At 36.7% G+C, this 17,287-nt stretch overlaps 1 long non-coding RNA gene across 4 annotated transcripts; it reads right to left on the minus strand.

Moving 5' to 3' along the window:
• Nucleotides 1-1,083: 1,083 nt before the first annotated feature.
• On the minus strand, nucleotides 1,084-13,458 carry LOC145824503 (uncharacterized). Of its 4 annotated transcripts, none has more exons than XR_014366076.1 (5): nucleotides 13,137-13,458; nucleotides 7,259-7,415; nucleotides 7,033-7,108; nucleotides 6,409-6,470; nucleotides 1,084-1,427 (listed from the first exon to the last, which is right to left on the minus strand). It is a non-coding gene; the product is annotated as an uncharacterized LOC145824503 (long non-coding RNA). The 4 variants fall into 4 exon arrangements; XR_014366074.1 differs by lacking the exon at nucleotides 1,084-1,427 and adding an exon at nucleotides 5,259-5,632; XR_014366075.1 differs by lacking the exons at nucleotides 1,084-1,427; nucleotides 13,137-13,458 and adding exons at nucleotides 5,259-5,632; nucleotides 7,515-7,646.
• Between the last annotated feature and the right edge of the window lie 3,829 nt (nucleotides 13,459-17,287).

Below are 17,287 nucleotides of genomic sequence, written 5' to 3' on the forward strand. Positions count from 1 at the left end.
TTCCTGCTTATCAACTTTCTTTACGCCTAATCCATAGGATAATATCAGTGGAGAGCTCAAAGTTATTGGGTGCATTGCTGAGTGCACATGTGGTGAATTTTTTGACTCTGGAAACAGAGTAAGGTGTTGGGGACAAAAATAAGAGTACAGTTTAATGAATGATTATTTCATGCCATGCTTCTTCAGAGTTGAAGTGGAAGTTCTTGCACGACAAGAATTTTCACTTTTGGCAACTAAATTTTTAGTCACTAAAAGTCAATTTTTAGTCGCCGAAGGGCTTTAGCGACTAAATTTTTGGTCGCAAAATTAGTAGCTAAAGAGTAGTCGGGAAAGCTAATTGGCGACTAAAATAATTTGTCTCCAAATGTATTCATTTGCCGACTAAATATTTAGTCGCCAAAAGGTTGGACATTAAATTAAATTAGACACTTTTCAGCTACCAAACTTTTAGTCGCCTAAAGTCCCACCGTTTTAGCTACTAAAATTTTAATTGGCAAAGAGTTCCCTTTTAACTACTAAAAATTTAGTCGCCGAAAGTCCCCATCTTTGGCTACTAAATGTTTAGTCGACAAAAAGTTTCTCTTTTGACTACTAAATATTTGATCGCCTAAAGTTCTACATTTTTGGCTACTAAAATTTTAATCGGCAAAAGTGTGTTTATAATTTGGTTTTTTATTTTTAACTACGAAATATTTTAGTCACCAAGTGTTTGATTTTCTTTTGGCTACTAAAGTTTTAGTCACCAAATGTTTGATTTTCTTTTAGCTACTAAAGTTTTAGTCGCCAAATGTCTTTTTTTTTTTTTTTTGGCTACTAAACTTTTAGTCGCCAAATGTCTTTTTTTTTTTGGATACAAAACCTTTAGTCGCCAAATGTCTTTTTTTTTTTGCTACAAAACTTTTAGTCACCAAATGCCTTTTCCCAATTTCTTTTTAACTACTAATTGTTTAGTCGCCAAAAACATGATATTATGTTTTATCGCAAAATTATAATTTCTCCATAACCTGTCTATATACAATGCAACCTGTAATACATATAAAAACAAAATAATATATACTATCAATCATTCCACAATCTGCATCCATATACCAAAAATAAATAACATTAAATATCAAAGTCTATACAAATCAACTATTGTCTAAACTAAAATAATAATTCCACACAAAATATATCATACAAAAATCAAAACCCTCCGTATACAAAAAAAAAATACATTTACTACTAAACGAAACTACCATTTGGCATGGTACAAATTACCATCGTAATCTGTACCACAACAAAAGGTGATATATGAACCACGACAAAAGTAATAATGAACTACACAAAAGCTGAGGACGACAAAAATATTATATTAGTTCTACACAAAAGTGAAAATTCTTCCCTATACACTAATGTGGATTATCCACAAGTCCACACAACAAAGTCATCTACAAAGAAAAACAAAAAGCGAAACATTAGAATTGGTTAGAAAATATCAATTCAGTCAGCCATATGGAACATGTTCTAACATGCATTTAAGATAGAACAATCGAAAAATGTCTTCTTTGAAATAAAAGAAAGTGTATATATATATCATGCAATATTTATTCCAACCAACTGCACAAACAATATAATATGTAATTTCTTCGTCCTATAAATATATAAAGACAATTATTAGAATATGTAGATGTTATTTTAATAAAGTTGTTGCTTTTTCAACTAAGTGTTGTAAGTTTTTCGACTAAGTGTAAGGCCTATTTGCGAGGTGTTATGAATTTTCGCCCCTGGAAAACCCTTTTTCGAGTAAGTTTAGGACGTATTCGGCTCTAACTCCCAACCTACGGGTCCGAATTACGTTCCATCAGTTCTTAGAAGTCCTATTTGTCATGGGGGAACTGTCTGTGTGAGCCACACGGTGGATAGGGGGCTGTTATGAATTTTCGCTCCCGAAAAATCCTTTTTCGACTAAGTTTAGGGCGTATTCGGCTATAACTCCCAACCTACGGGTCCGGATTACGTTCCGTCAATTGTCACAAGTTCTATTTTTCATGGGGGAACTGTCCGTGTGAGCCACACGGTGGTTCGGGGGCTATTTTGAATTTTCGCCTTAGGGCGTATTCGACTCTAACTCCCAACCTACGGGTCCGAATTATGTTCCGCCAGTTCTCACAAGCCATATTTGTCATGGCAAAGCTATCTGTGCAAGCCACACAGTGGTTTGGGGGCTGTTTTGAATTTTTACCCCTGAAATGCCCTTTTTCGACTAAGTTTAGGGCGTATTCGACTCTAACTCCCAACCTACGGGTCCGAATTACGTTCCGTCAGTTGTTACAAGTCCTATTTGTCATGAGGGAATTGCCCGTATGAGCCACGCAGTGGTTCGGGGGCTATTTTGAATTTTCGCCCTCGAAACGCCCTTTTTCGACTAAGTTTAGGGCGTATTCGGCTCTAACCCCCAACTTACAGGTCCGAATTACGTTCCGTCAATTCTCACAAGTCGTATTTGTCATGGCGAAGCTATCTGTGAAAGCCACACAATTGTTCAGGGGCTATTTTGAATTTTCGCCCCTGAAACACCCTTTTTCGACTAAGTTTAGGGCGTATTCAACTCTAGCTCCCAACCTACGGGTCCGAATTACGTTCCATCAGTTCTCACAAGTTGTATTTGTCATGGCGAAGCTATCTATGCAAGCTACATGGTCGTTCGGGGGCTATTTTGAATTTTTGCCCCTGAAATGCTCTTTTTTGACTAAGTTTAGGGCATATTCGGCTCTAACTAACAACCTACGGGTCCGAATTACGTTCCGTCAGTTCTTAGAAGTCTTATTTTTCATGGGGGAACTATCCGTATGAGCCACAAGGTGGTTTAGGGGTTGTTTTGAATTTTCGCCCCCTAAACGCCCTTTTTCGACTAAGTTTATGGTGTATTCGGCTCTAACTCCCAACTTACGGGTCCGAATTACATTCTGTCAGCTCTCACAAGTCCTATTTTTCATGGGGAAACTGTCTGTGCGAACCACACGATCGTTCAGGGGCTGTTTTGAATTTTTACTCTTTTTTGACTAAGTTTAGGGCGTATTCAGCTCTAACTCCCAATCTACAGGTCCGAATTACGTTTCGTTTGTTCTCACAAGTCTTATTTTTCATGGGGGAACTGTCCGTATGAGCCACAAGGTGGTTCAGGAGTTGTTTTGAATTTTCGCCCCCAAAACGCCTTTTTTTGACTAAGTTTATGGCGTATTCGGCTCTAACTCCCAACTTACGGGTCCGAATTACATTCTGTCAGCTCTCACAAGTCCTGTTTTTCATGGGGAAGCTGTCCATGTGAGTTACACGGTAGTTCGGGGGCTATTATGAATTTTTGTCCTCGAAACGTTCTTTTTGGACTAAGTTTAGGGCGTATTCGACTCTAACTCCCTACCTACATGTCCGAATTACATGCCATCAGTTCTCACAAGTCCTATTTGTCATGGGAAAACTGTCCGTGCGAGTTACACGGTGGTTCGGGGGCTGTTTTGAATTTTCGCCCTCGAAACGCCCTTTTTCGACTCAGTTTAGGGCGTATTCGGCTCTAACTTCCTACTTACGGGTCTGAATTACATGCCGTCAATTCTCACAAGTCCTATTTATCATGGGAAAACTGTCCGTGTGAGTCACATGATGGTTCTGGGGGCTATTTTGAATTTTTGCCCCTCGAAACGCCTTTTTTCGACTAAGTTTAGGGCGTATTAGGCTCTAACTCCCAACCTATGGGTCCGAATTACGTTCCATAAGTTCTCACAAGTTTTATTTGTCATGGGAGAACTGTCCGTGTGAGCCACACGGTGGTTCGGGGGTTGTTTAGAATTTTTGCCCCCGAAACGCTCTGTTTCGACTAAGTTTTGAACATATTCAGCTCTAACTCTCCACCTACAGGTCCAAATTACATTCCATCAGATCTCACAAGTCCTATTTGTCATGGCGAAGCTATCTATGTGAGCCACACAGTGGTTCGGGGGCTATTTTGAATTTTCGCCCCCGAAATGCCCTTTTTCGACTAAGTTTTAAACGTATTCGACTCTAACTCTCTACCTACGGGTCTGAATTACGTTCTGTCAGTTCTCACAAGTCTTATTTGTCAGGGCAAAGCTATCCGTGTGAGCCACACGGTAGTTCGGGGGCTGTTTTGAATTTTCGTCCCGAAACGCCCTTTTTTGACTAAGTTTATGGCGTATTCGGCTCTAACTCCCAACCTACGGGTCCGAATTACGTTCCGTCAGTTCTCACAAGTCCTATTTGTCATGGAGAAACTGTCCGTGTGAGTCACACGGTGGTTCAGGGGCTGTTATGAATTTTCGCCCCCAAAACGCTCTTTTTCGACTAAGTTTAATGCATTTTCGGCTCTAACTCCCAAACTATGTGTGCTAATTACGTTCTGTCTGTTGTTACAAGTCCTATTTGTGATGGGAAGGTGGCCGTGACATCTGTACGGTTGTTTGGGAGCTGATTCGCATTTTCGCCCCCTTAACACCCTTTTCCAGTTAAGTTTAATGCATTTTCGACTCTAACTCCCAAACTACGTGTGCTAATTACATTCCGTCTGTTGTCACAGGCCCTCTTCATCACAAGGAAGGTGGCCGTGACATCCATATGCTGGTTCTGGGGCTGATTCGCATTTTCACCCCTTTAATATTTTTTGGTTAAGTTTAATGCATTTTTGGCTCTAATTCCCAAACTATGTGTGCTAATGATATTCCGTCTATTGTGACAGGTCCTATTTGTCACGAGGAAGGTGGCCGTGACATCCGTACGGTGGTTTGGGGGTTGTTTCCCATTTTCACCCCCTTTTTGTCATTTTTCGGGTAAGTTTAAATCATGCTAAAGTTCAACAAAATAAATGTAACTTAACCATAATAATAACTCAGCCAATACAGAAATGGAATAAAGGAAAAACCTTAGGAGGAAGCCTTATGTATGTGCTCATGTCGTACACCACAATTGACCATGCCATTTAGTTCGCAAATCTCATTCAATAGGTAGGACGTGCATAAAGTTGTTAGAATAATAAAATTGAGTAGCTTCATTAACAAAACTACTTTAAGCTATATATTATACTAGCACAATTCAACATTGGCATGCCCAAAGCATTTGTTAGACCCAGCATGATTGAAGAAATGTTTCTCTGTAGAAAAGCATGCCACTTTGCATATAATTGTTCATAAGCATTGGTCAGTCTCATGAATGAAATGGAAGAAATTTACCTATTTCAACAAAATAGAACAAAAGCAAAAAACCAAACACATTGAATCTATTTATTTATTGTCAAAAGAGAAAACATGGATAACAATCAATGAAAGTCAAAAGTACTTATTTATTGTCATCGTGCCTCAGTCTAACACTAGCACATGTAAGCAACAATATGGGCTCATGGTGTTCAATCTCCTCACAGTAAGAAACAATGCAAAATTAACAAACATATTTGCACTCATGGACTTCAAACAAAGCAGAACAAAGCAAATCCAAACACACAGGATCTCCATTTTTTAGAAAATCAAATCAGATCTGTAAAATGAGAATCCTGGATTTCAATTTGGACAGTAATCTCAATTGGACATTATGACAAAGCTCTGTTCCAAAGAATGAAAAGCTGGGTAATCCTGCTTCTTGCAATCATCTAGGAGGAAAAAAAAAACCAACAACAACAACTAGCAATCATCTATCTATTTATTGAGGTTAAAGCCTAACCTCATGAATTGAATGAGCCAAACAAAATGTTACGTCATTATCATTTTTAATATGAATCAAACACAAATTGTTTTTAATTATATGATTTAACACCCTATTTGTTGAAACCTAAAATATTATATGTGAAATATTTTGTGTTAAAAAAAATGGATCATATTGTTTCCATGTTTGATTGCTAACTTAAGGGGGAAAATACATGGAAAGATTGCAATCAAGATGACTATGCTAATTGTTAATTGCCCGCTCACAGCAAGGACAATACTTCAATTTTAAAACATACAATTCACATAACCATCCCATCAACTGCTTATGAGTACATAGTCCATCAAACTCAAACCAAGGATCCATAAATGATCCATCCTTCCCTTACCACCTCTCTTAGTCAAAATGTACACAAAAAAGGCCAATTGAGCTAACTCAATTGATTATCTATTTTATTAACTATAACATCTAAGTTTTAAAATATTGGTTTTTTTTTAGATAGTAAAACATTGATTTTTTTTATATTTTTTTATAGGCCTTGTTTTTATATCAAAATTGGGTGTCTTTTACAAAACAAGAGATAAATTGTAACATATATATATACATAAATTTTTTAAAATATAAATAAAACCTTGAGAAATTTGGGATCTAAAACCAGAGTTTTGTTGACTATATATGGTTGAATCCAGGAATGAGGCATTAGTTTGACAAAGGAAAATAAACCTGAGATATGCGAAGCTTTACTCCCAGATCAAGTTGGCAAGTGTATGTTGAGCCAGGTTTGACTTCAATCCATGTAAAATAAAACAAAATAAAATAAGAAAATGATATAGAAGATCATTTTCTAAACCCACTTTCTAAAGCACACAAGACTAGCATCATTCCAGGGGTGTATCAAGAACAGAACTACTTAAAAAACAAAGTTGAAGCAAGCTGTGGACATGATTAATAATATTGGCAAGAAACTAAATCATTATGTGCCTTTCATATAATTCTACTTGTGCTAAAGTATAAGTTTCTATCAACATAGCCCACCTACTAGATAGATCTGTGCTTTCACTCTGATTAAAATTTCCCAAGTACAACAATTTGATGCATTTTGATGTCCCATTGAAATCCCCTTCCATGATAAGACCACAAAAAAAATATATAATAATAATAATAATAATAATAATAATATCCACTTCAAATATCTTTAGCTCTTTGACCCAACAATAACAGGTGCTTGGTATCACATTTACCTACACATTTAATCTCTCAAGTAAATATACATACTTTGGAAGTATTGCTTTTGATTTCAAGTTTAGGCATTGTAATATGACATAAGATGCAAAGAATGAACCATACCTCTCCCAAGGTCATCAGGATTTGCATGCACAACCACTGCCCTCCCCAATATGGAATGTTGCCCACTTAACGGAATCTACAAATTTGAAAACAAGGTGTACACATAATTCCATCAAATCAAAGCTTTCCATATGATGGAAAAATGAGAGATTTAAAATAGTATTCTCTATGGCATTTGAAACTACATTTTTTTGGTGCAGCAATTGAAACAAGTTTAATCCCTTACTGTGTGTAGTAGGTCAATAATCAAATTAACAGAATATGACATCAATTAAATCCTCTTTTCTTTTCGTCATCATTACGAAACAAATAGTAACAATTTTGGAATGAAGGAAATTGCTCTTAATATACCAACATGTCTTTAATCATAATCTCTGCAACCCCTGAAACATGGAAACAAAAGTATAGGCTATTAAATGAATCCACTCCAAATAATAATATCAATAGCATCAATGAATAAGTAAAAGAAACTGAACACACACCATCTGGGCCAGCAACAATGAAGGAGCTCCATGATCCTTCTTGAATGGATTAAAATGAGGTCTTGCTATTATAAATAATTCATCAAATCGAAAGAACATAGATTAAAAAGTGCCAAGGTGTTAAAATTGATGTATTGATTGATGTGTATTGTATTTTACAAATGGTGAGGGGCTCCTTATATAGGAGATGTAGTGGAGTAGGTGGTAGTAGGTGGTAGTGGTAGGTGTGTAGTAGGTGGTAGTAGGTGTAGTAGGTGGAGTAGGTGATGGTAGGTTTTAACAGCCCCCCGCAAACTCAAGGGGGATAGGAACTAACCAACTTGAGTTTGGAGAGAGTAACAAAACAAGAAAATAATCTGAAAAATAAAAAATGGATAGGAGACACTGTATGGTCGTGTCAGACCGTTGTAGAAGACTGTATGGTTATGGCAGACCGATGTAGAAGACACTGGCTCGTGTTGGATCGATGTAGAAGACAGTTTATGGGGTCATGTCGGACCGTTGTAGCAGACAATGTTGTGACAGTTGTTGTGACAGTTTACGGAGTCTTGCTGGACCCTTGTAGAAACTAATCGGAATCAATGTCGGGACAGTTTACAGAGTCTTGTCGGACCCATGAAGGAGCTAACCGGAATCAATGTCGAGACAGTTTACAAAGTCTTGTCGGACCCCTAAAAAAGTCGCACCCTCAAAAGGTGTTGTGACAGTTATTGTGACAGTTTACGGAGTCTTGCTGGACCCTTGTAGAAACTAACCAGAATCAATGTCGGGACAGTTTACAGAGTCTTGTCGGACCCCTAAAAAGTCGCACCCTCAAAAGGTGTACCCAATCTGTCAAAAGGCGTGCCCAATCCATAAAAAGGCGTGTCATCAAAAGACGTGCCATCAAAAGGCGCGCCCAAGTTGTCGGCGAGCACCGAGAGGCGCTTGATGCGCGTGTCTGCCTCTTCATCATGGTCTTTATAAACCGAAGCGGAGGCTGAGGCTTGGAAGCATAACAAACCAGTTGAAACCTCTTCGTTCTCTGAGAGCTTGTCGCTAAGAGCTGCAAATCTTGAAACACTCTGTAAACACTCTGTAACCAACCCTTCTCTGAAACACTCAGCAACCCATAACATGGCCTCGTCTTCCCGTTCAGCTACCCAGAATATGGCCTCTTCGTCCCGTGGTCTGCTCACTCTCTTTCCCGACCTCAACGAGTCAACAAGAGAGATAACTGGTGCGGTGGCCAGTGAACCTCAACCAAGCGCCTCTGGTTTTGCTCCGTTGAACTTTCCGATGCGGTCGGTGGAGCAAAAAATGGCGGTGCAAACTGATATTGAGGCCAATCAGTATACTTTGAAGTCATGTGTGGAGACCATGACGGCGGTCACAAACCTGTCGCACCGGCTGCAGAGTAGGACAAATGAGGTGCAGCAGTTAAACGCCCAGCTGGCTCTGCTCCAACGCATGTATAAGGATGCGCGAGCAGAGATAAGTGTGCTAAAGGCGGAAAATAAGGAGCTGAAGCGGAAGGCCACCGTGATGTTTCGATTTGGAGGTCCGCCATATGCTGCAGTGGAGGAGTATGGGGGAGTGAACGTGCTCGGTGGCGTGGAAAACACGGAGGCAGCACCGTCAAGGGCCGCTCAGGACGGAGGCAAGAAGAAGAGACCGACGGCAGAGTAGAGAAGAAAATCCTGCCTGTGGATGTGGTGGATTTGTTGTTGTTGTTGTTGTTTGTTTGTTTGTTTTTTTTTTTTTTTTTTTTGGTGTAAAATTGTGATCGGGGTGGATCCCCCTGATATGAATAAAATGACAAGGTGGTGGAATGTTGTTGGTGTTATTTTGTGTTGTTGTTTTGTGTAATAATAAAAATAAAATAAAATAAAACAATGGAGAAAGAAAATAGATAAAAATATTTGTGGATGGGGGATAAGAAAAACAGCGGTGTATTTTTATTTTTATTTTTTTTATTTTATTATTATTATTTTTTTTTTTGGTGGAATATAAAAAAATAATAATAAGATAACGGAAAAACGGGTGATGCTCTCACTAATAATGGTAGGGATAGGGGAAATAGATTATAATAAAAATATATATATATATATATAAAAAAAAAAGGGTGAAATCGTGGGTGGAATAAATTAAGGGAAAGGAGGGAGATGATTAAAGTGGGTTTGAAAAAGTGTGAAACTGTGATGATGGTTGTGAGTGGAGCATATTTTAGAATAAAAAAAGTTATATAATATATTTCTCTCTCCAATGTCCCCAAAAGCTGTCCGAGCATGCTTTTATTTCTATTAACCAAGCTTGGGTCCTCATCTTTTGGCAGTACCCTTGGAACATGCTCTGTCGGAGGAACTTCAAAATCCATCTTAGATGGCCTTTGATTGCCATCCCTCCTTGACAAATTGGATGGCTTTCTCTCACTCTGGTTTGCTGTGACACCACCACTGCTACTACCTTCCACGGCTGAATCCTTCTTCTTTGCATTATTTGTAGCCTCGGCAGCATCTTTCTCAGCTTCGATCTCAGCAACGATGGTGTCGATTTCCTCTTCTTCAAGTTGCCGCAAGCCATGCTCCTTCGTCATCACAGCAACTTCAATGGTCTTTCCCCCACTCTCAACAACTTCGAGCAAGGCGCGAATTGCAAGTTTGACAATTTCTTGCCCAGAAGTTTCTTTATAATTTTTCTCCAAAAAATCTCGCATTGAATTAGAGTTTCTCCCAGTTGCATTAGCTTTCCATGCAGAAAAAGTACCTGATGGATCTGTCTGATATAGCGATGGCACACCAGTGTGAGGGTCAAAGCCCACAATCAAAGTTGAAAGAACAAACGGTCTGCCACCACTTTGTGTGTACTTCTGTTGAAGACCATCAGAGGATGGACCTTTGCTGGCACGCAATGGCACTGCTTCTTGAATGATCACAGCCTCAAGAGCAAAGAGAGGCTACTTTGAAAGTTGCAGCACAAACATATGGTGACGGAGGTTCTTGAGAGAATCGTAACTCCAACTGTTGCGAGACGACGACTGAGATTCGAAGAACGACGAGAACGCATCCATTTTTCTTGAGAGAGATCGATCGATTGATTCGATTACAAGTTTGTATCTATGTAGGTATGTATATTTATGTATTGATAGAGATGACAGCGGAATAGGTTGAGGTCCGGCGGGCGGCTAAGGTGAGGTTGCCGCCCGCTGGGGAAGCGAAAATAGGAGATTCTAAACCGGCTCTAATACCATGTTAAAATTGATGTATTATTGATTGATGTGTATTGTATTTTACAAATGGTGAGGGGCTCCTTATATAGGAGATGTAGTGAAGTAGGTGGTAGTAGGTGGTAGTGGTAGGTGTGTAGTAGGTGGTAGTAGGTGGTGGTAAGTGTAGTAGGTGGAGTAGGTGATGGTAGGTTTTAACACAAGGGAAAAACTTAAGAAACATCCTAGCAAGTTGCCCAAAGACCTTTCTAAGCTACATGGCATACAAGAAATCACAAATATAGTATTTGTCGAAACTCGTAATACCTACACAGAACACTTCAATGATTTTATATATCCAATCAATTCGATGCATACAAAAATGTTAAGACAGAAAAAAATAAATAAATTGTAAAGACAATAATAATAATAATAATAATAATAATAATAATAATAATAATAATAATAATAATAATAATAATAATTAGTTTTCAAGATAATCTGCAGATTAATATTGAATGTACGAAACATAAAACATCTGAAAATGTTCATGTTTTTTGCCTGGAGTACGTGTCACACAAATTTTATATTCTTGGGATTTGAAATTTACATTAGATGAGTATTTTGAGTGTCGATCCAAATTGGTTCCTTATGAAGACCAGTCTGATGACGAGCACAAAACCAATGAAATTTACATTGGTGTGTTGTTGCTTCATCTAAGTTGCAACAGTGGTTAGAAAGAACAAATACACTTGAAGGACTAGAAAGAAAGCATAGAATATCCTTGTAAAATTGTTTTTAAATCTTACCTGTTATGCACAATAAAATTCCACCCAATGACATCCATCCACCTTTTCTTGTCTTCTTCAAGAACTTGAACATGTAATATGGGGAGAGAGCTTTATAAACATGAGATTTATAAACATGTAACATGAGATTTCCCAATCCACACAATGAGATTTATAAACACAATAAATTTGTGTTTCAACCTTCCTCAAAATTTGCTTAAATATGTGGTAACCAATCTGTGTTACTAAATAGTTTAGAATTAGAATACCCCAATCATGTCCCAAATTCTTGCTTAATCCAGCTTGAATTTGGGATTTCTGTGTAAAAATCAACACAAACCCTATACCAAGTGTGGGAAATCAACACAACATTAACTCAAATTCAACACAAAATTAAACAACAAAAATCATATAAAACCCTAGGGCAAGTGTGAGAAATGGGGAAATAGAGGAAGGAAGAAAGAGAGAGAAATAGGGAGACCGATCTAGCTAATCGGAAAATGGAACTCAAGGCTCTGAATCTTCCAAATACTTATTGGAATCTCACCATCCAAATGGTTAGTAAACAAGAAAAGGTTTTGCAACTCACTCAGCAACCCTAATTCGCTTGGGATTTCCCCCTCAAGTTGGTTGTCATACAGCTGGAGATCATTCAGGGATTTCAAATTGCCAAGTTCAGGTGGTATTCTACCCGATAAACGGTTTTCACAGAGGTAAATAAGTGTCAGCTGGGTTAATTGTCCAAGTGAATGTGGGATAAGACCAATTAAACCACAACGAACAATGACAAGTTGAGTTAAGCTACTACAATTTCCCAACCTTGGTGGAATACCACTGCTAAAATAGTTGAAAGACAAGACGAAAGTGTCCATTTGCTTGAAACTACCCAAACCCAATTGAATAGTACCCTCTAGACTGTTATTACGAACATCAAGATACATTAGCTCCTCAAGATTATTCAAACTCTCTGGTAAATCCCCAACAAATTGATTATCATTCAAGTAAAGTTCTTCCAATTTGGTACAATTTCCTATGGAGGAAGGAATGGTGCCTGACAATTGATCACCATATAGCCAAAGAGATGAAATCTCACTCATTTTGCCAACATTCAATGGGATTGAACTGTTAAGTTCGTTCATATCGAGCCAAACAGCATCCAAATGTCGGATTCGAAACAGAGATTCAGGGATTGAACCTTTCATGAAATTAGAATACAAGTTTATGAATCTCAAATTCAGCAAATTCCCAAAGCTCTCTGGTATATCACCAGTGAAGCTGTTTTGGGAGAGTTCCAAGTATTCAATGAGACTACAATTACCTAATTCAGAAAGGATTGAGCCTGTGAAACCATTGTTGCGGAAATCAATGGACTTTAATTGGGTCAATTCAGCTATCTCAGGTCCTAATTGACCCAATATTTGAAAACCAGAGAGGTTTAAAGAAACTACAAAGTGGTTGTGGTGATGATTGGAGTCACATTCGACTCCAACCCATGAACAAGGAGTGGAATCACATTCGACTTCAATTGAATAATTTTGTGGCCCCAAATTCAATTACTCGTATGATAATCAATCGCAAAAATACACAAACAAACTCATAAAAAAGAAAGAAAAAATTAATAATTATGATGAGAAATGATCAATCTCGTACCTATAGATGCAATGCTATACAACAAAGAGCAAGAACGAATCTCTGTACGCCATTCCCAGCTGCTTCGGATCGGATTCCTGTATCAATCGCCACCGACCCATTAACCCTAGAAATGTTTAGTGTGAAGCGTCTGGCTCCCATGTCCTCTGTGGCCAAGGTGGGTTGAACCGGGTTCACAATCGATTCGAGGGAGCCGAGAGGGTAGTACAAGTGATTGATTCTCGGTGTGAGAGACAGACAGAGGGAGAGTAAGAGAGAGAAAGAACCGTGTGAAGAAGTAATACATTTGGGCAAAAATTTAGGCGCCAAAATGAAATTTTTCCCAGTAAAATTTTGAACAGATCTGGCGACTATTAGTCGCTGAAGATAGGTTAGCAAAGATAAAAAATAAAAAAATTTACTTTTTGTCAGATAAAGGCGATTAAAATAATTTTTTGTCGCTGAAAGTAAGTTTTTAGGGACTAAAACTTTAGTCGTCAAAGAGAAAAAAAAAAAAAAAATTATTTTTCATTCGGCGACTAAATATTTTAGTAGCCAAAAGTCAATATACGGCGACTAATTTTTTTTTGTCGCTGAAAGTAATCTTTTGGCGACTAAAACTTTAGTCGCTAAAGAGAAAAAATAATTTTTTTATTTTTCATTCGGCGACTAAATATTTTAGTAGTCAAAAGTCAATATACAGCGACTAAGTTTGTTTTTTTGTTGCCAATTCTAGCATTTTTAGCGACTAAATTTTTTTTTAGTGGCCAATAATGAATATACCCCGACTAAAAAAAAATTAGTTGCTAAATATTTTATTTTTGTTGACTAAAAAAATTTTTGGTCGCCATTTCTATAACTTTTGGCGACTAAATTTTTTTTAGTCGCCAATTTTAGTTGCCGAATGTGCATTTTGTTGTAGTGTTGTGAAGAAATTTTGTTTGATTCTTTTCTTAATTGATTTTCATTTGGTGTCAAAGATTTCTTTTTATCCCACAATTTTTTTTTTCTTTAGCCATGTAAACTGGATTCATTTTGGTCTATCTTGCTCTTCTTATTATATCAAAATAATGTTATCATATCACCTGTTCCTTATGGAATCAATATGTTAAATATATAAATGAAGTTTGAGCTGGTAAGATTGCAGATTGCACCTCTATGACAGACATTTGAAACAGAAAGCTGATAGGTGGAGAAAATGCTTGATATGCATATTGCATCAAAATCTCCCAAAGAAGATAACACTTGGATTTAGTTTGTAGCCCCTTTTTATTTTTCCATTTTCCTTTTCTTTATCTTGTTTCTATAGTTGTTCAGGTACCTTTCGGGGATTCTTGTTCAAATTTGACTTATTATCTTTAATTCTTTTTGCTTATTAGGTATTCACTTGCCTAGAAGGAGTATGCTTTTATCAAAGAAAGATACTAAAACCTATTTTTATCAATCAATCTCGCTCATCTCAAAGATGCGGTATCACATCCAATTTGGGCTTTTATACATGCTGCCTTCAGCAAGAATTCTATGTAAGTTTGTTTCCAGCATTATGTTAAGAGTTCCATCCTTGCTTTAGTTTTATTTCTTATCAATTATTTTCATGCAATTTTTGTCTTTATTTTTTCGGCAGTCCATTTTTCTGGTACTCTATTAGTTCTATCCTGACTACTTTACTTTTATTTCTAGTCAATCATTTCTATGCATTGTAAACTTTTGGACATAACTGTGCAACTTCCTAACTACTCTGAGTAGAATTGATATTGTATACTTTTGGACATCCCGAAAATCACAGAAAATTTATAACTCCATTATAATTACTGAAAATGTAGTTGCTAAATATACCTTAAAAACAACAGCTAGAGGAAAGAGAACAGTGGAATAATTATTATCATACTCCAATTTAGTGTTATTTAGTCACTATGAGAGAATTACCACATCAGATCAACTCTTCGTCAATTGGAGATGCCAAATTTTGAAAAATCAGCACGAAACAACGGTTCATTGGATTCCTGGTCATCCTTTGATAAACATTAATAATGAGCCCACATGAAAATTTGCATAATAGTTAAAAGGGTTTTGGGTAATGGATTGACCTTTATTCTTCTTTTTTTTTTTTTTTAGCTATCATGAAGTCTGTATGATAGGGGGAGAAAATAAGACTGTAGAGTATTTGTCTCTGGTGTGTGTGGGTATGAGTATGGATGTGTGTAAATGTGTGAGTTGGATATGGAAATTGGAACTTGAAATGATATATTGGAATTGGGTGGGATCACTGGTGTAATGAAATGGCAAGGAAATGCTTATGATGGTATTAAAATGGAATGTTGACATACATTGTGAGATATAAAGATTTAAAGGGTGTGTTTGGTTTGGTTTTGGGAGATAAATTTTCAAAACAAAAAAATTTGGGGACAGTTTAGAAATTTTTTTAGTTTGTTTGGTTGTATATTTTGGAAATAATTTTGGAGTATGGGAGTTTGAGATGATTTGATATTTTGTTGTAGTTAAGTAAATGTGTGTGAAAGAAAAAGTGATTGAAAAGGAGAGAGGAAAGAGAAAAAGTGATTGATTGATGTGTAGGAGAGAGAAAGTGATTTTGGAAATTTTTTTCCAAAATCACTAAATCACACAAAATTTTGAAAATTTTACTCCAAAATTACTCTCCCAAAAGCAAACCAAACAAGGCCAATATGTTTTTCCCATATCTTGTACACTTAGACATGTCACCATACTGATGTTTACTTTTGCTAGAATTATTCTACTGGGCACATTTTCCTCACACCTACAGTTTAGAGAGAGGAAACTGAGGCCTAGACTAGACCGCATAAGGAGATGCATTTGTTTTTGGACATTTTTTTTATTTATTTTTTGTTTAGTTGACTTTAACATGGATTATGTTTTTGATGAAAACAGGTCATTTGAGCATCTTTCTTGGATAGAATGGAATGTATGATGGAATATGGAGATGAATGCTTGGACCATTTAGCTTTTGGATATTATGGCATGTAATATATGGAGGTTGCTTCTTTCCTTTTTGATATCCTTGATAACACATGTTTGTACTATGAAAAAGATTGATAGTTGTGGGAAGATTTGGAGCTTGATGTATGAACATTTGTTTGGGAAAACATTTTGTAAAAACTATACTTTGAAGTTTTTTTTTTTTTTTTTGTTGGTAATTATTATTTCAAAGTATAAATTTTGAATTTTATTTGTATTAGAACTTGAGGATTCCTATGATAGCTATGGTGGAGGGTTGAGATAATGCCTCTTACCTCATTTGGTTGCTTCTGTGAAAGTCAATAAGGGCCTTGAACTTTGCCCAAATGAGTTCCATCGCGATGCTAGCGCAAATTGTTGACAAAAATGAAGCCAAAATCATTTTTTGTGCTATTTAATTTCATTACAAGTATTTTTTCAATTCATTCACATAAAATTAGCACAATTTAAAATAATAAAAAAAAACGTTATCACGGCTTTTTTTAAAACGCCACCTAAACCTTTTAGATTTAAAAAAAAAGAAGATGTGGCAGCGTTTGAAAAACGTCGCTAAACATATAGTGACGTCATAGTACCGGTAGGGTAGGACATTTGGCGGCATTTTTAAAAACGCCGCCAATACTAATATAGCGACATTTTTCAAACGCCATCAAGCTATAGTGATGGCCACGTTGTCGACGTTTGGTACTAAACGCTACAAAAAGAATTAGCGACGTTTTTAGTACCTATAGCGGTGTTTTTTAAACGCCACTAAAACTAAATTTTCCAGCAGTGGACATATGCAAAAAATCGTCACAAAAAATTATTTTTAATGATAATTTATTTAGACTAACTTTTGATTAATAAAAATTAAATCTAACTATTAAGATTTATTGATAACGTATCTTATAAGAATTTCCAGTTTTGAAATTACACCATCCACCATTACTTTACGTGACAATATGTACGTACGCAATTGAGTTAATTTGATCCATAACTTTGGTTGTCTTCAATATTTTGTTTTGCTTTGGGTTTAACATAATTGGCTTTGCATTTGGTGGCAACATATTTGAGATGCAATGTTTAGGTAATGATTGCAGTTTTGGTTCTCAAAGTTTTTCCTTTGTATCTTGTTTTGATTTGTGGAATAAAGTTTCATTCTTTGCCGATAGAAAATAAATAAATTAATTAATTAATTA

Source organism: Camellia sinensis, chromosome 4, assembly GCF_055761805.1.
Source record: "Camellia sinensis isolate YWXY chromosome 4, ASM5576180v1, whole genome shotgun sequence".
Taxonomy (NCBI): domain Eukaryota; kingdom Viridiplantae; phylum Streptophyta; class Magnoliopsida; order Ericales; family Theaceae; genus Camellia; species Camellia sinensis.